The sequence below is a fragment of the Musca autumnalis genome, unplaced genomic scaffold (assembly GCF_047663935.1).
Source record: "Musca autumnalis isolate F117 unplaced genomic scaffold, ASM4766393v1 scaffold_3, whole genome shotgun sequence".
In the NCBI taxonomy this organism is placed as follows: Eukaryota; Metazoa; Arthropoda; class Insecta; order Diptera; family Muscidae; genus Musca; species Musca autumnalis.
In genome coordinates, this window is record NW_027411866.1 from 60,391,857 (window position 1) to 60,412,920 (window position 21,064).

Genomic DNA, 21,064 nt, shown 5'->3' on the forward strand with positions numbered 1-21,064 from the left:
TCGGCCAAAATAGTGTTGTTGTTGTGCTACTTACGTGACCTGTTAAATAGATCTTGCTTTCGTCGAACTGGATCACCAAAACAAATTCTAGGCAGACGCTAATTCTTCAAACACCATATGGTTTGCTACCACCTTGTGCACACATTACACGGCAGGACAAATCACATGTTGGATTGTACTATTCAAGACCTTACTGCTTCGCCGAATTGGTCGCTTTATACTTCATTCTGGCTCTAGGTCCAGAATGGATATGAAGTAAACCAAATACAGGAGCCATAACTCAAGATGGAAATGTTGGTTTATTTCTTTGCAACTACAGGGCTATTGTTTAGCGTTTCGGTGTCATACACTACATGATAATTTACTTATTTTCTTGGGCGCCATACTGTTACGTGAGCCTTTGTGCAGCTTCGGGATAGTGTATATAGGACTCCGGCAAGCTCAGCCTTATTTCCCGAGGGGGTAGTCCCAACCCTAATATCCCAGCCCTAGGCACGCACCACTACAAAAATATGCACAATTACAACAAACGCGGAAATTATTAAAAAAATGCATCAACATCCCTTAGATACCATATACCGATGGCTTTAAGTTCGCCCTCCCAACCATGATCGCAATAGCATTCCTTCCTTAAATCCTTGCGACCCCGTAAACCGCCAACATCCACCACTTACCTTCAATCCCCCAACATATTAAACTAGCACATCAAATTAGTTTATCTTATTTCTAAGTCACATCATGTTTATTTTATCCAAAAAAAAAAAAAAAATATCAATAATACTAACACAAAATAAAAAATCTCTATATAAGCTCACTAACAATGTTTGAAAAAAATCATATATAGCTGTTAAATAACGACAATAAAAAAAACTAAAAATAATCATTGCTAGCTGATTCCAGTTTATCATATAACCATTTAATATATCAATTAATTCCTTTTCATTAAGGATAACCTTGTTGAAGAACATTATTCCGAATTCTTTTAAAGTAGGACATCGGCATAAAAAATTTTGTAAATTTTCAACTTCAGCCATGTTGCACAATGAACAAAGGGGATTTCTGTTAGGTCCAAACTTATTAGAATTTAATTTGAGCATGTCGCTTCTGGCTTTGAATATCCACATTTTCTCCTGGTGTATTATTGATGAATTTAGATAGAATTGACCCACACTTGATGAGCTCTATTTCAGACATTATTCCATTTTTTTATTGATTCCATTGGGTTTTAGTATTTGTCGCATGGAAAGGTTCAATTGAGTTTTCTGAAAGCATATTATTTAAATCTTTTGCCCAATATATCTGATGTTGAACAACCTTCTTTGCTAGTAGATGTGGCAGTCGATTGTCTCCATAGTCAAATAATGCTCGAATCACATAATTCAAATGAAAATATGGTTGTAATCAGTGAAAGTCTCAAGTTTTCATATGTATGACGGTGTACAATTAGGTAGTCTTAATATCTTCCTCCAAAAATAAAACTCGCCTAAATTATTCATCGTAAACAAAAACTGAATAAGTGAAAATTTTCGGAAATTTTGAAAAATAAAAATATATGTATATTGAATTAGAATGAAGAAATAAAAACATTAAAAAATGCTACTCCTGTACTATACTCCTCTATTTCACAAACATTTCCATCGACAACTACTTGGCACATTTTCATAAAAAAAAAAACAAATAATTCCCGATAAAATATTTTAGACATCGGCGTATCTCCATTCCTAAGAATATATTTTTCAGTCTGTCCTCTGTTTTTCATTTGACGGCATTCATTGACGGGCTTCATAGCGTCTGGTGTAAGTTAATCATCGAGATAAATTTTTGACTCACTATCACCATCAAAAGCACATCTCTGAGCCGTATTGGCGGTTTGCGATGGTAATTCGCCATAATTTGGTCTCGAAGGCGGATCGAATTCAGTTTCACCAGAATGGATTTCCCCCCAGCAAAATAGCAACAGAGTGTAAATCACTTGGATTTAGGGTAACACCACATATGCTACCAATTTCGATAATCGGCTCACTTATTTCCAAAATACCCCTTGGGATACCATTGACCACAATATTAAGACGCCTACGTAGGAAATTATTCTCTTCATTCATTACTTGAAGTTGGTTAAGGATGCAGGCTTCAGATTTTGCAGTGTTGGGTTTAAGCGACACGACTTCATTTTTTTAAATCTGCACACATTTGTACTTGATTATGCATTTCAGATTCCAAATTAAACATTTTTGAGATAGGCTGACTTCCGTATTGTCAATTGCTTTACAAATGACAAATAATATACAATGTTTTCTGTTTCTTATCGCCGATGTACTTAACTACAAAGCTACGTGTTTCTTATTGTAAAAAACAGGTATTTTTGACGCAGGTAAAAAGCAAACAAGTATCACTTTATTTTCTGATGCATTCGCATGTGATTTTGATAATTTTGTAATTAAACAAAATATATATAATTAAAATGGATGATTCGCGAAGGTAAGTATATATAAGCAATAAATAACAAACGCGACTCAACATCTGTTGACGATAGGTTTCCTTTTGCTCTTACGAACAAAAATACAAAACAAACCAACACAAACAATAACAAATCATATGTGAGAGTGATCTTTTGCTTACTCTCTTCTTATTAATTGGAAGTTTTCAATTTTTGTTTGTTTTACAATTGTTAACAAATAAATAATATTGTAATATGGACGGGGATGAGGATCCTCCCCCGTCAAATCCTTCAATTCCCCGGGTGGGGATCATTGCCAAAGAAAAGCATCCATCATAACCAATGAAAAAAAAAATAACTTTAAATCAGATAATGGCGAAACTCCGAAAAACAATAATAACTCAACACAAACTTCGCAAACACCATCAAATGTTGATTTTGCATCAATGTACAATTACAGTGCGCTAAGCAACACCAATATTCAATACACCGAACAACATCCGGGGCCATTTTATGTGCTGGTCACATCAGATACACCAATTTGCTCTCGTAGGAAAAACTCTAAATTGCTTCTATATGCACTACTAGAAAATATAGGAATGCCAACAAATTATGTCTGCAAGAACATTGGAGGCGAAACTATAAGACTGTCAATACAGGAAAATAACGACATGGATGTTGTCTCTGTATTTAGATTTATGAGGAAAAATGAAGCTGGTAAATTAGAACCCACAGAAACGGTCAAAATAGGTATTATCTATGGGATACCCCAAGAAATATACAAATGCAGAATTGTTCCAGACATTTATGTTCCTCCCATTCGTCAATGTAAAAACTGTGGTAGACTCGGGCACATAGCTCTACACTGCAGGTCAGAAAAGAGATGCCTAAAATGTGGAAAAGATTTTGTATGTCCAAAACAAATGTAAAACAGAAAAATGGCTCAGATTGTCTTTCAACGACTTCGCGCAAAGTCAGCTGCGATTTCCAAAAATGCATTCTGTGTAATGAGTCTGATCATATATCCACCGATTTTAGAAAATGCTCAAAATGGAATCAGGAAAAAAGATTAAAAGCATAATGGTTCTTTCCAACCTCTCGAGGAAGGAGGTAGTACAAAAATACCCAACAACTCAAAATTATTACGATGTTTTATCTGAAGATACTTATAATAATGAATATCCTATCATGACAACAAACAAAACACCAAAAAGAAGTGTACATGATGAAATAAACAGAAGAGTTACTAAAGTGAGATACAGTAAAATAGCCGCTCCAAGAACAAAAACAAAGTTTCCAACAGCAGATCCGATTCAGGTGGTTCCATCCAAGCCAGTCTATGAACATCCACAGTTTTCAAAAGTCTCCGATCTGGAAAAAGCAATTTCAGTTTTTACAGCACAAATGTCACAAATACTCACCACTACAAATTGTCCAGAAGGCTTAGATGTCCTAAAGCAGTTTCAGAAAACAGTCTCAGTTAATCCAGTTTCCGATTCAAATAAAGCAATTAATGATTCGATGAAAGGTGGAACTCCATCCTAAAAGAGAAGTTAAGCACATAAAATATAAACACTAAACTCTCATTTGTTATTATTATTTTTTTTTGTATTTTTTATGAACATTCCACAATAAAACATACAAAGCTTAAACAAAAATAAAAGTTCCTTAGAATTCCACTTAAACAAACTCAATATTGAAATATGCATATTGTAACAACTTGCCAGTCACTTTACGAATGGCGCTATTTATCTTATAATATCTTGTCTATACATCTGCATACATTGATTACTAGCAAATACATAGTTGTGTTTTATCGTACTAAAAGTTATCGATCTGTCTTTATTTTTTACAATGGGTGTGTTCCCGATATTCTACTACAGCTCGGCCAACCTGATAATAGTGACCGCCCCGGTCACTTCGGGGTTAAATTAATTATATTATAGATAGAGTACTTAATCAGATAGACTACATACTTAAGCTACTTAGTATATTATTACGTACAATCAATCAACTACTATACACCTACTGGGCAGAGCAGCTCTGGGTCCCAATACCTGGGTCGTCTGTTTTCCATAATCTCATATTACACGCTTCTATCACCCCATCATACGGGATTTGGGTGATTTGGCAATTTTCAATATCGCCCACCACGTACCGGTCGTTGGGCAATACCTTGCGTACCACATAAGGCCCCTTGAATTTCTGCTGCAGTTTCTTATTTATTTGGGTGATTTGGCAATTTTCAATATCGCCCACCACGTACCGGTCGTTGGGCAATACCTTGCGTACCACATAAGGCCCCTTGAATTTCTGCTGCAGTTTCTTATTTACCCCCACTGTGGTGTCAACATTTTTGATTACTACAAAGTCGCCTTTTTTAAACACATTAACTTTGTACCCCTTCTCCTTGGACCGTTGTTCATTGTACTTTTGCGTCCTTGCAATAGCTTCCCCTGCTTTATCCCTGATTTTCTTAATACCCTCCCCCGGGTCCAAAAAGTTCTCCTCTAAATATTCCGATAATTTATCTATGATCTCGCCTTTTTGATTAACCCCGAACAAAACTCTACTCGGAGTGTCCCCTATTGACCTGTTTATTGTATTGTTGAATGCAAACTCAATTTTTTCTAGCTGCTGCACCCAATCAGCATGTGCCACTGGCTCACTAAGTTTAGCCAGCATTCCCACTAAGGTTCTGTTCACCCGCTCCACCTGTCCGTTTGCTTGGGGCGTGTGGACAGCTACCTTTACGTGGTCTATATTTTTCTCTTCTAAAAATTCAGAGAATTCTTTTGATGTGAAGCAGCTTCCTCGATCAGTTATACATCTCACTGGTCGACTATAAAAGTCAAAATATTTTAAAAGTGCCGCCTTAACTTCCTTAGTACTCGTTGTTAATACCGGGTATAATCTAACGAATTTCGTAAATGCATTAATGATTACTAAAATATGTTTTCTTTTTGATTGCAGTGCAGGTAGTGGGCCCAAATGGTCCAGATGGATGGTGTGGAAGGGCCTGGGCTCTTTTGGGATACTATGCAATGCTCTTGCATTAGGTCTATGAGGCGCCGAATACATAATACACTTCAGACAATTTTTTCTGTGTTCCTCTATTTTTCTCTTCATTTCTGGAAACCAATAATGGTCTTTCATTTTCAAATAAACTTTGTCCACCCCTAAGTGTCCCAATTTTTCATGTACAGTCCTAATCACACCAGTTTCCATCCCCTTCGGTACAAAAAATCGCAACGTTCCATTGCTCTTTTTATACACAACCCCATTCACCATATCAAAACCACCCACGGTCCCTTTCTCTAGTCTCCTTTTTAGGTCTTCTATCTGCGGATCTCTTGCTTGAGCTGCGCATAATTGAAAGTCAATATCTTCCGCTTCTATTGTTGCTACTAACTTATTCCGATCCAATCTGGACAATGCATCTACATGGGCCATTTTTGTTCCCGCTCTGTGGTCAATAGTGTAACTATAATTTTCTAATTCCAATGCCCATCTAGCTATTCTACTATTGATATTTCTCTTAGCCAATGTCAGCGTAAGCGAATTGCAATCTTTCACGATCTTAAATCTTATTCCCTCTAAGTATGCTCTAAACCTTCTCAAAGCGTAAATAATAGCCAAGGTTTCCAGTTCGAAACTGCGATACCTCGCCTCAGCGTCCGTTGTACTCTTCGAGAAATACGCCACCGGATGAAAACTACCATCGTCTTGCTTTTGCATAAGTATCGCCCCAAATCCCACTGCGCTAGCATCACAGTGTAACTCCGTTTCTCTTTTAGGGCTATATATTGCCAAGATCGGATTAGAGGTCAAGTGTTGTTTGAGTTCCTCAAAAGCCTTCCTACATTCCTCAGTAATCACATATTTAACTCCCTCCTTTGTCAATCCGTACAATGGCTTTGCTATAAGCGAAAATCCTTTTACAAACTTCCTGAAATATGAACATAGACCTAAAAACGATTGCATTTCCTTAACATTTTTTGGTATTGGGTACTGTTTGATTGATTCTATATGTTCTTCTGAAGGTTCAATGCCTCTCCTCGACACTTTATACCCCAAGTATTCTATTTCTGTGAAGGCAAACTTACATTTTTCGATTTTCAATCGCAGCCCATATGTAGCTAACCGGTCCATAATACTTTTCAATAGTTGGAGGTGTTCCTCTAATGTTCTTGATGCTATTACAATGTCGTCCATATATATCACCATTTCGTTTTTGTCCAAAAAATCCCGGAAAATACCCACAATGAACCGTTGGAATATAGCCGGCCCATTTTTTAATCCAAATGGCAGAGAATTCATATTGTCCGTTAGGAACCACAAATGATGTGTACTTGATCGAATCTTCTTCTAGTCTTACTTGGTAAAATCCGGACTTTAGGTCTACTATAGTGTACCACGCCTTTCCCTCCAAGTACGCCAGACAGTCTTCTATTAACGGTAGCGTGTAATTATCTCTAACTATATGTTTATTCAGAGCCCTATAATCTGTACACATTCTAGTTTTCCCATTTTTCTTTTTCGTCAGCACAATCGGGGATGCGTATGGTGAGTTGCTTGGACGTATAATTCCTTTGTCCAAAAGTTCCCTGATAATTTTATTTACTTCCTGTTTTTCCGCAAACGATAATCTCCTTGGTGAACAATGAGTTGCATTTCCTGAATTAACCAGTCCGATGTCTTCGGGTTATCATTCAGCTTCTTTACCTAATTCTCCCGGATTATATTTCGTATATCTTGTTTACCTTTTAGGCTTAGCTGTGGGTTGATATCCCATTTCTCCTCATCTTCTATATCAATGTTGGTTACTGTTTGTGACAAATCGTCTTCTTTTTCCCCTATACTTCCATCAGTCCATTCTGAATTAACTTTATTAATTTCTAAAAGGTGGTCCTCAGTGTATATAAAATATCGTGTCTCATTTTCTCTTTCATTGCTTTCCCATTTTTCTTCATCGTTTTCCACCTTGATGTTACCCACTGTTTGTGACAAGTCTTCTTCTTTTTTCACTATACTTCCATCAGTCCATTCTGAATTATCTTTATTAATTTCTTTGCGGTGGTCCTCAGTGTGTATGCAATCCTGTGCCTCATTTTCTCTTTCATTACTTTCCCATTTTCTTTCATCGTCTTCTACGTTCATGTTACCCACTGTTTGTGACAAATCATCTTTTTCCCATGTACTTCCCTCAGTCCGTTCCGACTTATCTTTATTTATTTCTTTGAGTTGGACCTCAGTGTTTATGCAATTCTGCGCCTCAGTTTTTTTTCTTATTCCCCGGATTTACCCCATTATTTATTTTTTTGTATTCCCCTTCCCCTACTTTCCTTTCCACCAAAACACTGCACTCTTTCTTATTGAATTCATTTTATATTCGTTTTGATTTTAAATTATTCTCGTTCATCGAGTTTTTATAGAGAAAAATCTTAAGGCTATCTTTGTTAACATTCATATTTTTGTTTTTGAAACTTAGGATAATTCCAAATAATTCTAAAAAATCTCTTCCGAGTATTAAGGAACAAGGTGCTTCTTTTGTGAGTATATGTAAATTCAGTATTCTTCTTTCCCCACAAAACTCAACTACTACTTTTCTTTTTCCGCAGGTCCTCAGTTTCTTCCCATCTAGTCCTCGATACCCTGATTCTTTCTCTTCTAGGAATCTACTATCAGGGTTTAAGATGGCAAACACTTCCTTATTTATAAAGCTGCTGGGGCTAACGGTATCAATCAAAGAATAAACAGAGTAAAAATTAGACCCAGAATATGGAGACCCAAATGCCACTCTTACCTTCATGCTCCAGTCAATTTTTCCTTCTCCTTCCTCGTGCAAGGCTGCAACCGTTCTGAGGGGACTATTCATCCGCAAATGTCCCAACTTTCCACATTGAAAACAGGCTCCCATCGGTCTCATTTCTTTTGGGCATGATGTCTGGTAGTGCCCATTTCTGCTCTCTAATTTTCTGAGGGTTTCCTTTACCCCAGTAACACGCTTAAATTCGGTCTCCAGCTCCACTTTGAAAGAAGCCCATGATTTTGCTTCCGATGACCGCATAAAAACACTAGCGCTGCCTGTCATAAGTCTTCTGGCGAACAAAAACTGCTCGGCCGCAGTGCACCCCATTACCGACGTCATCTTTTCAAACTCGCTGATCCATTTACCAACGTCGTAGCCATCATCACCATTAAATTTCGCCATTGCATTTTCAACATCTGTAAAACTCGCGTTCGTTCTTGCTCTTTCTTTTTATCTCCAACTCGTTGATTTCGTATTGCAATTTTAAGGGGCGTAGTTTTCTTTCTATTTTCTGCAAATCTCCTTCAGCAATTTCGCTCGCTTGTTTGCTTGTGCCTGCACACTCGTTTGTTGCTGTGTGTGTGGCCTGGCTTACTTGCCCGTCTTTGTGATTGTCTGCCTCTGCTTGCTGTACCGGCCCGTTACTCGTTGTTTGCTGGCTTGGGTTTTCATTTTTTTCGCTACCTTCGAGTATCATCTCCTCAGCGCACACATTTGCCACTGCTGGCCCGTTATTTGTTTGCTGGCTTGGGTTTGCATTTTTTCTGTACCCTCACATATTTTCTCAGCACACATATCTGCCCCTGTTTGCTGCGCTGGCCCGTTACCGCCTATAACATCGTTTAATAAATCACGCAACTGGGTGTATGTAGCCGTGTCCGGGAATGGTATGCCCAACTCTTTAAGATGAGCCATTAATTGTTCACGCACCATTTTACCTCAGTTTTTTTATGATTATTTGTTGATAAAGTTTTACTTTTTTTTCGCCTCAGTTTTCCTTTTACGGTATAAAGTTTTTTGTTTTTCTACCGCAGTTTTAATTTTCTTAAGTTTTCCTCAACTTTACTTCTTTTTTTCACAATGTTCTTTTCTATTTCACACTGTTCTTTTCTATTTCACAATGTGTGTTTGTCGACGGGGTTCTTTTGCACACCTGATGTTGTAACAACTTGCCAGTCACTTTACGAATGGCGCTCTTTATTTTATATCTTGTCTATACCTCTGCATACATCGATTACTAGCAAATACGTAGTTGTGTTTTATCGTACTAAAAGTTATCGATCTGCCTTTCTTTTTTACAATGGGTGTGTTCCCGATATTCTACTACAATATTAAGAGAAATTTTCAATATTGATGAAACCAACAACTCTACATCTATTTTAAACTATAACATCCTCTCAAAGAAACAGGATGATAATTATGGTGGTGTTGCCTTTGTAATCCACAAAAAATTAAATTCAAAAATACAACTTATACGTCTCTTTTTAATATATTGATATGTGAAACCACAAGTCTATCAACAAACATTACCCTTGTGTCAAAATATTTTCCAAATTCGTTAAAGTGCAGTTACATTAAACTAGAACTCGAAAAACTCTTTTTATTCCTCGAAACTAAGCTCAATGTATTCAATTGCGGCTATTTTAATGCTCGGCATACAGCATACGGAGATTCCTTTGACTCACAAAGGGGAAAAACTGTAAAAACTATGTTTGATTGACACCTTTAAGAAACGTTTAAATGAGCCTGCAGGTTCGGTGCTTGACTTAACTTTCACAAACACTTCCTTGAATGTTACTTGGGATGTTCATCCCTCCTCAATAGGTGGCAGCCATCATTTTTCTGTAATAATAAAAACCATAAGTGTGTCAAATAAACCTCAAAAATTTCTGGCAAAAAAGAAACTTTTAAAAAACTTAGAAAACGCGAATATTAACTCATCTTTTGATGACATTCAAAAAACCTTTAAAGAAGAGATTAAAAAATCTACCTACACAATAAATGATAAAAATATTCCAAAACCCGGGTGGGATTCCGTGGTGGAAAAAAATTACAGGCTGCTGATTGCTGCGCAAGAAATATACGATTTACACAATAACAACGAAAACGCAAAAAAGCTCATTGAAGCCAAAAAGAATTTTAGAAACTCAACAATTTATGCAAAAGGACACACGTTTAAAAAGAATGTTGAACATTTGAGTAATGCTCCGAATTCTAAAGGGCTATTCAGATTAGTGCGTGGTTGCAAGAACTCCTTATCATCATCAACAAAATCAAAATGGTCTTCGGACAATGACAATGACTTTCTTATACATCTAAGAAACCAAGTTCCTGATAACACACCAATTGTTTTTAATTTTGAAACCTCTCAAACAAATATGGACTTAACACTTGAAGAATTTTCTAAAGTATTAAAAGCCAAAAACAAACCATCTTCTGCAGGTCTCGATGGTATAACATATGAGATGGTGAATCATTTTTCAGAATTTTCCAAGTCAAATCTATTAGCAGCCATGAACCTGGCATGGAAGAACTGCGAAATTAAGGATAAATGGAGAAAAATCAAAATTGTGCCCACCCAAAAAAAAGGAAAAGATTTAGGCCAATTGCGCTCATTTCTATTTTTTGCAAAAATAATTAATCTCTTAATACAGGATCGCCTTCAAAGCTTTCTAGATCATAATAGGATTTTGCCTGCCAATACATATGCATATATAAAGCATCTTTCTGCCTCAATGTGTATTAATGGCATCTTACATACTGTTTAATCCAGCCTGAAGAGACCAGATGTTTAGCTGCGAAAACAGAAAGTTTAGGTGGGACACCAAATGATGAGTGGACTGTTTATTTTAAAGAGTAGCTTTTGTTGTTGGTTGCCTCGTAGAGATTGTGAGGTGTAAATAAACGAAAAAGAAGAGAAATAAAAACACAAGGGTTTTTAGTATTGGTGTTTGGCATATTTATTGGATTTTTGCTCGTAAAGCTTTTACCTTTTTTCGTAGACAATACTTGTTAGTAATGTTAGGTGCCTTGTGTCGAATAACACACTCAACTCAAACGCAGCTTTAACTAGCCTTTGGCGGGCAAACTGTCAACCTCTCTTGTCAGAATATGTCAATATTACTTTGCGCCGAAAGCTCAAAGTTGCACCATTTACGTAGTAGACTATTTCTGACAAGGGGGGTTGACATATGACTGAAAGTCAGTCGAATTGAATTATAAAAGCCCATTTGAACTTTAACACATGCCATAAATTTTCACAAAGAAAAGGACATAAATAATCAAAAAAAACCCAATCCCGATTCACCCTCATCATCGATCATTGCTATGCACCCGGACAATATTGCACCTCGTGCGAATACCCAATCCCAATGGACAATGTTAGCGACACCATAAATAAGCAGAGCAGGGAATTGCTCGAGCTCCTGAGGGATTACGAGAGTCTCCGACTAAGTCAGGAGAGCCCCCTTCCATTGGACTGGGAGAGTTGGGAGGATGATGAGATGGATATTGCAATTATCCCATCTCAATCATCCATCGCTACTCTCTCTTGTGCCCTGGAGAGCTCTAACCTCACGGTCGGGGATCCTGCTCCCTCAGGGCCTGAAGTGTCGGTCGGTTCCGACAAACCTCCCCTAAACAGGCAGGATGCCTTGGTAGAGGACGCTGTGGAGGAGGATACGACGACGGCCTCCCCCATATCTCCCTCAATCAAAGCTAATAAATCTCGGCAGAAAAAGGATAGATACACTTATCGCAGAGCTATCTTTTACTGTCAGAGGTTTATTGGCAAAGACCCCTCCGAGGTTACCCAGTCGGAATTTAGGGAAATTGGCCTGAAGATCCGATTTGTGAGGCGTTTCGAACGGAAATACCCTCACATTGAAAAGATCTTCCTGCCAATTGACAAAATTCCGACCCCTGTAGAGGCTGCAGTCTCCAGCCCAGCGGCTGAGACAAGGGCAACCTCTACAGGGAAAAATACAAATCCGGTGCTGTCAAACTGTTCGAGTCCTTTGCGGACGTCTTTGACGACCGCGGTAGGATCGAGCAGGTTGGCTCCACTGGCCCCGAAGACGACGGAACGTTAGGGAAACACTGTTGTGATCCCTTCCGTTTCGAAGTTGGCGCAGGGAAGGTTGCAGCCACAAGCTAGACAGCCGCTAAAGGTACCGCCTATGTCGACTGTCTCGTCGGTGGCTGCCATCGAACCTGCCGGGATAAAGAAAAGTGCAGATCTAGTAGGGGCGACTATGCAGAGGACTGGGCAACAGACCACTGCAAAGCCATCGTCACCTACTAGACCTCACTCTTCTGATGTGAAGGGTGGTGCTGGCACTGTGAAAGGCCATGGGGTGGTGGCGGGAGATGGACCATCGACCTCTAAACAGAGCGGATACTCAAGGACATCTGCGCAGGAATGCGTTAAGAGGGTCAGGTCCTCTGAGGATCCGCATCCTGTTGCCAAGAGGGTGGTGAATCGTCGACCGACTAACCAAATGGACCCGCACTCACAGGGGACCGGTCATATGAAGACAGTAGGGGCTCAACCGGGGAAGGCCAATAAAGCTGACCCAGGTCTGTTGCCCCACGGTCTTCAAATGACAGGAACCCGAAGCCAGCGAGCCTAGAAGGGGTGATCGCCCCGGAGAATCTCTGAGGGGCGATCATCGATAAGGCTGATCTTGATGGAAGGATCAGCGACACACACTGGATCGCAGTGGAACGCCTTCTCAGGAAGGCCATCACCTCCGATAAGGTTGACGCCAGAAAGACCGGCTTCGGCAGGGCGGTTATCCAGAGGCTAATCAGAATCCTCTATTGTCAGGATGAGGAGTCGAGAGACTTCCTCATCCAGTTAATAGAGGATGCTGGTGACCTCTGGGACGGCTGCAGGCTGGCTGCTGTCCCTGTTGAGGAGATACCCAGGAGGATCGTAGCCACAACGTGGGTGCCTCCTCCTGACTCTGATGCAGGGGAGGTGGTCAAAATGCTGAGGAAGCAGAACAGGGGTCTCTCTGTGGATGGCTGGAGGCTTCTTAAGCTTTTTAAGGAGAGGGACGGCATGGTGATGCGATTCACCATTGACAGTGAGAGTGCGGACTACATCAGAGACTGTGGGGGAGTGCTGTTCTTCGGTTCCGGTGGACTTCGGTTCCGGTTCTCGAGGTCGCAGTAAGGTAGTTCAGCAGCATGGCCTTCGGGTGCTGCAGATCAATCTGCATCACTGTAAGGCTGCGGCTGCTGAACTCCTTCTCTCCCTCACAGACTCTGCAGTAGATATTGCTTTGGTCCAGGAACCCTATTTATATAAAAATAGGGTTTCTGGACTAAACAATAAGCATTTCTCACTATTCTTTACGAATAATGGAGACAAGGTAAGAACCTGTATTGTAGCTAGAAAAAGTCTAAATCTTATTCAACTCTACAATTACAGTGATGGCGATACGACTGTAGTGAGGCTAGACGAAGTTACCGGCAGGGCTTTAGTTCTGGTCTCGGTCTACATGCCGTACGAGGCACCCGACCCACCAAGCGAATTGGTGCGAAAACTAGTGGAGGAGACGACGGGCAGATGCAGGTTAGTGATGGGCTGTGATGCAAATGCTCATCACTTCCACTGGGGAAGCAAGACACCAATGCGAGAGGTGAGTCCATATTGGATTTTATTTTAACTAATAATCTACGAGTATGTAATAGGGGTAATACTGCCACCTTCTATAATAGGGTAAGAGAGGAGGTCATTGATCTCACCCTTATGAATATGCAAGATACAGCCATAGCGGACTGGAGAGTATCGGAGAAGTGCTCTTTTTCAGATCACAGAGCGATACACTTTCAAGTCCACTATGGAAGTAAAAGGCAACCGCCTCATAGGAATCCAAGGAGGGCAAACTGGGAAAACTACAACTCCCTTGTTTCCTCGAGATTGTGCGAGTTCCCTGAACCATGCACAACGGAGGAAATAGATGACCATGTTGCAGATCTTACGCGTGTCCTCCAGGGTTGTTATGAGAAGTCTTGCCCATTATCTTATCCTGGTAGGAGAACTCAACCAGTTTGGTGGAACGAAGAGTTAGCCAAACTTAGGAAGAATAGCCGGAAAGCTTATAATAAAGCTAATAACACTAAAGTTGATGCCGATTGGGATCTCTATAGGGAGAGCTTCAATAGGTATAAAAGTGAAATCAGGAAGGCTAAGAGAAATTCGTGGATTAGCTTTAGTGAGTCTATAGAGGTTGTTAATGCAGCAGCTAGATTCCGTAAGGTGATTTCAAAGGATCCTTAACCCATTGGGAGCATCAAGCGGGATGATGGCACCTGGACCAACTCTGCTCTAGAGACTTTAGAACCCCGGTGTGGACGCGAGTGGGACCCATACTTCAGAGGAGTTGGCACTTGCTGACAGGCTAGTAAGCTATCACAAAATCTCTTGGGCGATTAGTACTTTTCAGCCCTACAAGTCTTCAGGACCGGATGGTATTATTCCAGCGATGCTTCATAACGCACCTGCTGTTTTGATAACCATTCTTCAGAAGATCTTTAGGGCATGTCTACGACTATCGCACATTCCGGCATTGTGGAAAGAGGTAACAGTGACCTATATTCCCAAAGCTGGGAAACCAAGTCACTCGTTGCCGAAGGACTACAGGCCGATTAGTCTCTCCTCCTTCCTTTTGAAGACTTTAGAAAGGTTATTATATTTAGAAATAAGAGCTTTCATAGGCCAAGACCTTATAAGTAATTCACAGCATGCTTATATTAAAGGGAAATCGACAGAAACACCACTACATAGTGTCGTAGGGTACATAGAGAAAAATCTGAATGAATTGAATTTCACTCTGGCAGCCTTTCTGGACAAAGAGGGTGCCTTTAATAATGTGAAACTCGAATCCATCGATTCTTCTCTAGAATAATTGGGTGTCCCCTCTATCTTAATAAACTGGATCGATAGCATGCTTAGAAGCAGACTAATCAATTCTAATATTGGGGAGAGCTCCATCAGGAGATCTGTCACCAGAGGCACTCCTCAGGGGGGAGTTCTGTCTCCCTTACTCTGGCTACTGGTGATAAATGGGATACTCACTGATTTCGACAAACTAGGAACTAAGGTAGTTACTTATGCGGATGATGTAGTTATCCTGATTAGTGGGAAATTTTTGTCTACATTGTCCGACTTAATGCAGGGAGCACTTGCCAAACTCTCGCGCTGGGCGCACATCAACGGCCTTGGTGTGAATCCGGCGAAGACAGAGCTGGTGCTCTTTACCCGAAAAAGAAATACCGCCGAGTTCGTACCGCCAACACTAGATGGAGTGCGGCTAAATCTCTCTACGGAGGCGAAGTACCTGGGAGTGATTCTTGACCATCGTCTCAGATGGAAAAGGAACACAGAGGAGCGCTCTAAGAGGGGTCTAGTTGCACTCTACTCCTGTAAGAACTCCATAGGTAAGAGTTGGGGTTTGAGACCGCATGTGATACACTGGTTGTTTATGACAGTGGTCTGCCCAATTTTGACCTATGGAGGTCTTGTTTGGTGGCAGGCCCTGAACAGTAAGTCAAATTTGTCTAGGTTAGCTACTGTGCAAAGATCTGCTTCAATTCTAATTACAGGAGCAGTGAAGAGCACCCCTCAGGCTGCACTGAATGCAGTATTGAACATCCAGCCTCTGGATATTCTTGTTCAGTACCAAGCATCGCGTAGTGCCTAGAGGCTCAAGGAGCTTAACCAGTGGCGCTCTTCAGGGTCTGGACATGCTAGCATTTTACAACAGCTAAGCAGTCGGATCGGACTAAGAGGGGGGAGTGAAACCGACTACATTTCGCCTTCACTGGTAGAAGTGAATGGAAGTATGGCAGACCACTACCCGATAGCCTTTCCATCTTTACTGATGGTTCAAAGATATGAAGGTACTGGAGCGGGGGTGTACTGCGAAGAGCTAAACATTAAACGCTCGTTCAAGCTTAATGCAAACTGCAGTGTTTTTCAGGCTGAAGTCTTTGCAGTATTGAAGGCCTTAGAATTAGTAGCAGGAATGACAGGCAACGCAGGCAGGACAGTTACGGTCTATGTAGATAGTCAGGCTGCCCTTAAGGCGTTAGGATCCTACACTATTAAATCTAAGATCGTTCAAGATTGTAGGTCCACCTTAAAAACTTGAAATTTAAGCGTCAACCTTTCTTGGGTTCCATGGCACTGTAATGTTGAAGGGAATGAGATTGTTGATGAACTAGCAAGGCGAGGCTCCCAGTCATCTGACCTTATGGTAGAGGACTATGTCAAGCCACCGCTCTGCTACTTCCTCGACAAACTCTGCCAGTTTTATGCAGAGAAAACCGTAAGAATTTGGCAAGACGTACATGGTTGCAAGGTATCGAAGTCAATCTGGCCGGCAATCTCAGGGCGTAGGACTGCGTCCCTTCTTTCACTTTGCAAGTCGGAAATCATAATCGCTACATGGGTCATAACTGGCCACTGTAGAATAAGATCTTTGACGTGTAAGTGGGATGATAACAACATTGAGTACTGTAGGTTATGTGAGTATGAAGAGGAAACGGAGACAATCGAGCATCTTTTATGTAGATGTCCTAGACTGATGGTCAAAAGGCATAGACTATTTGGTGTACTTGTGATTGACTCTCTTTCTTACTTCTCCTCTATTGACCCTACTATCCTGGTGGTTTACTGCAAGAGTCTAAAGTGGCTCTGGGGCGGGTCAGAACAGGCTTAGTACAGTTTAGGAAAATAATCTCTTTCTTCTTAAAACAATCTACCACTCTTCTTTACAACTACTCATTCTTCTTATTCTTGTCTCTTTTGTCTTACCACTTTCCCCTTCCCATCTTTCCAACTTAATCCACAATCTCCTCTCACATAGCTCATCATATCATCATAAACAGCCTTGCATCATCATCTGTAGGCTTACAGCACCATTCAGAACACAATCTGCAGTCATACAACATCATAAAGCATCGCCCACATCAAGAAACACATCACACTCTCCACTACTCATAAACAGAACACTCATAAACAGAACACAATCTGCAGTCATGCAACATCATACAGCATCGCCCACAGCAAGAAACACATCACACCCTCCACTACACATCAACAGCATCTGCACTCACACATCACCATATAGCTGCATCTAACATCATTCAGAATATTATCACCGTATGCACAAATCACCATATACCCATCAGACACATATCACCACAATCCGCAGTCACGCAACATTATACAGCCTCGCTCACAGCATGAAACGCATCACACTTTCCACTACACATTTACACCATCTGCACTCAAATATCACCACATAGCTGCATCCAACATCATCTCATTCATAGTCTACAATGAATCCTCTTTTCAACACCATCATCCATCCATCAAATCCAAATCAATAGTCAGGATGATCACAATGGACCTCAAGGTCTCCGAATGGAGTGGCTGCCGGCTCGGCAGTTACGCATCCTAAACCTAACCTAACCTAATCATGCTTTCTCTAGATGTGTTAAAATAGATTTGCTGCACAACATTTTAAAAGAACTGCACTGTCCCTCAGACCTCACAATGTGGATAATAAACTTTTTAAGACATCGTGTTCTAGTTATGTGTAAAAGCGAACTAGAGATATTCAACGGACTGCCTCAAGGGAGTTGTCTAAGTCCCACACTTTTCAATATTTATACCCTCGGTCTCCATGCAATCAATGACGAAAACATATATACATTTCAATAATGTATGTTGCCAAAGGGGCGAGAAAAATGCCCACGATAAGCATACAAGGCAATCTAATAAAATCTGTTACAATGATTAAATTTCTTGGGAGGAACATAAAAAATAGTCTCACACTGAAAGAACATTATGAAGATGTCATGTCTTCATGTAACAATTCGGTAATTGCGCTTAAGATGATTATTTCATTTCAACAAGGAATTAATCCGAAAACGGCGTTAACTCTATCCAAATCGCTACTCTGTTCCAAAACTGAATACTCAATTTCTTCAATGGCACATATGCCAACATACATAAATCGAAAAGTGGCCAGTTTTCAAAATCAAACATTTCGAAGAAATTTAATTTACACACTAGCCTTAGGCTTACCTCCAGAACAAAGGTCTCAATACTTGGCATATAAAGAAATAATAAAGTTCAAAATATTCCACAAAGACATCTACGACAAAATCACATCAGTACCTTCCGGCAAGACCAACTTAGGCAAAGTTTACACAAAAATCAATAACATTTTTGATAACACTGTGCAACATTTTTAATGTGATCTTTGAATCTTTGAAAGTACAGACCCAAACGACAAGAAATACTAGTTGGGTTTTGTTGTGTCAGATCCAGCTCGGATTTTATGGCCCCATCTAAACATGGTTAAATATTGAGTTTTTAAAGAAATTCTGGGCTATATCTCTGAAACCAATGCGAATCTTCTTCTGACCTCTGAAGCAAATTTGTAGATAAGAACAAGAATAAAATATTTAAAGAAGTAATGAACTCGAAAAACTACATTTATTGCCTCAAATTTCAAAATATATGCAAAAATTCCACAATTTTTATACATTTCGTACCGTATCTCCAAAACTGTTAATTTTTTCTGAAAATTTTCTTTTGGAAAAATATTCCCTGGAATGTAATACACAACTTCTCAGAACATGTCATCGTTGTAAAATGCCTCTATCCCATTGTTTTCAGTACATTTTTCAACGACGATTTAATAAAAATGTCAATAAAGTAGTGAAATCCGAAATGCGAGAATAAACTGTTGGTGTGAACTGTGTTTGAAATACGTGTTGTAAAAGATATGATGCAAAATAGCGCTGAAACAACCTGAAGTAAGCATTTTAGAGTTTCAGAATGTTCTAAAGAATTGTTGAGAACTTTATTTGGAAGATTTTTGATAAAGGTTACTTGGTTCAACTCCCAATAGTTTAGCCGATACTGACCAGAATTACAACAATTATGTAAAATTTTCTATATTTTATAGATATTGATGCTCTAGATGGAGTTTTTCTTATGTGGTTTTTTCAAAAGATAAGTTCTACTAATTTAGGGCTACAAAATTGCTAAAGACAGCAAGGCCAAATACCTATTCGTTTCTGAGATAAAGGCCTCATAAATGCAAAAAAGTGTAGATTTAGCCCGGTTTATATGGGGCCATAAAATCCGAACTGGATCTGCCAGGACAAAAACCTACTAGGGTTTTTGTAGTCTAAATATGTACTTTCAAAAAATGAATACTAGAAGTTGTTTGCATTTTCAGTGTTGCATAGTGTAATATAAAGACTAATGAGTCTGTTGTGCATGCAAAGAAAATATCATTTATGTTGGATATCTTCGAATTCTCCAAACACACTCATCCCAAGGAATTCTTTCGAGCTGTGCTGCAAGAAAAGTATAATGAAACCAGATTTATAGGATCCTTTATATGGGCGACTGATGCGTCAGTTATAGCTGACAGTACTGGCTGCGCTGTGTGCAACATCTCTTGCAACCAAAACTTTCTTTTTAGAATTAATTCTAAACTCTCATCTTTGATGGGAGAACTCCACTCAATCAACAAAGCTGTTGATATCATAGTTGAAGATGGCTTTGAAAAAGCAGTGATCTTAACTGACAGCAAAAATGGTCTTCTTCTCTTGAGCTAATGAGATTACTACAAAAATAAACATTTCCTCCATTTCGTCCCATATCGGAATACCGCAAACGAACGCGCAGACCACTTTGCAAGACACGCTGCCACGGTAGGATGTGTAATTCCATCACAATTAGCAGTTAAAGATGGCTATGCTATCATATACCAACTTCTATTGGAAAAATGGACCAATTACTATAAAGAACAATCAAGAACAAAAGGCACTTACTTCTATCAGTTCTTCAATGAACCACCGAAACGCCACTGGTACGATAATCTTTCTCTTCCTCCAGCCGATGTAAAGCTCATCAATAGACTCTTTGTCGGGCATACTTATGGCAAAACCTACCTCCACAGAGTAAAACTTGCCAGCACAAATATGTATGTGCGACACATGTAATACAATTGAAACGGATGACCACGTCATATTCACATGCTGTAAATATAATAATTTAAGAAACGATTTTACATTCTTCAGGACTTACAATAACTTACCCAGTTTACTTCATCACTATTTCATGAACTCTGCAATTTCATTCATAAGGCGAAAATTAGTTTGTAAACTCGTAATTTAAAAAAAAACATGCAATCAAAACAAACAAAGAGGAAAGCAAATATAAGTTATTTGATACACATTTGTGTTGTGAAATTCCTATTTTTCAGAATAAATATATTGTGTGCGTGTGTTTGTGTTATTGTATAAGTGTGTATGTGCGATTGTGTGTCTAAGCAAATGACGCAAAAAACAGATGTAAATACACTTCATTTGATTCTAGGATTTCGTAAAACGAAATCATTCAATGTGCATATGTAAATTGGACTTAATAACATATCGTAATCAATAGACATCGGATTTTGCATATTTGCATATTTTTTAATATTAAAGATACGAAGATTCTGATTGGACCAAAATTCGTTTCAAAGAAATCTAAATTCAATGGCAGGGTCATATTTCGTATTTATTTTGCATATTTGCATATTTTGCATATGCACAAAATATGCAAAAAATATGCAAAATATGCAAAAAAATATACTGAATATGAAAAAAATATGCAAAATATACAAACAGATTTTGGCCGAAAATCGTCATAAAAGTCGTAAAATTGTCATTTAAAGTTGGAAAACCCATCAAAAAATACATAACAGTGTTCTAAACTAAGACTGTTGACCGTA

The 21,064-nt window shown here is 39.3% G+C and overlaps 2 long non-coding RNA genes across 3 annotated transcripts; both read right to left on the reverse strand.

Moving 5' to 3' along the window:
- Positions 1-710: 710 nt before the first annotated feature.
- LOC141399777 (uncharacterized) lies at positions 711-4,161 on the reverse strand. Of its 2 annotated transcripts, XR_012411945.1 has the most exons (5): positions 4,080-4,161; positions 3,859-3,978; positions 3,698-3,808; positions 1,315-1,483; positions 1,128-1,262 (listed from the first exon to the last, which is right to left on the reverse strand). It is a non-coding gene; the product is annotated as an uncharacterized lncRNA (long non-coding RNA). The 2 variants fall into 2 exon arrangements; XR_012411944.1 differs by having other exon boundaries at positions 711-3,808.
- A 15,765-nt stretch (positions 4,162-19,926) lies between these two features.
- LOC141399778 (uncharacterized) lies at positions 19,927-20,635 on the reverse strand. The gene is made up of 3 exons (XR_012411946.1): positions 20,387-20,635; positions 20,121-20,327; positions 19,927-20,063 (listed from the first exon to the last, which is right to left on the reverse strand). It is a non-coding gene; the product is annotated as an uncharacterized lncRNA (long non-coding RNA).
- Positions 20,636-21,064: the final 429 nt, after the last annotated feature.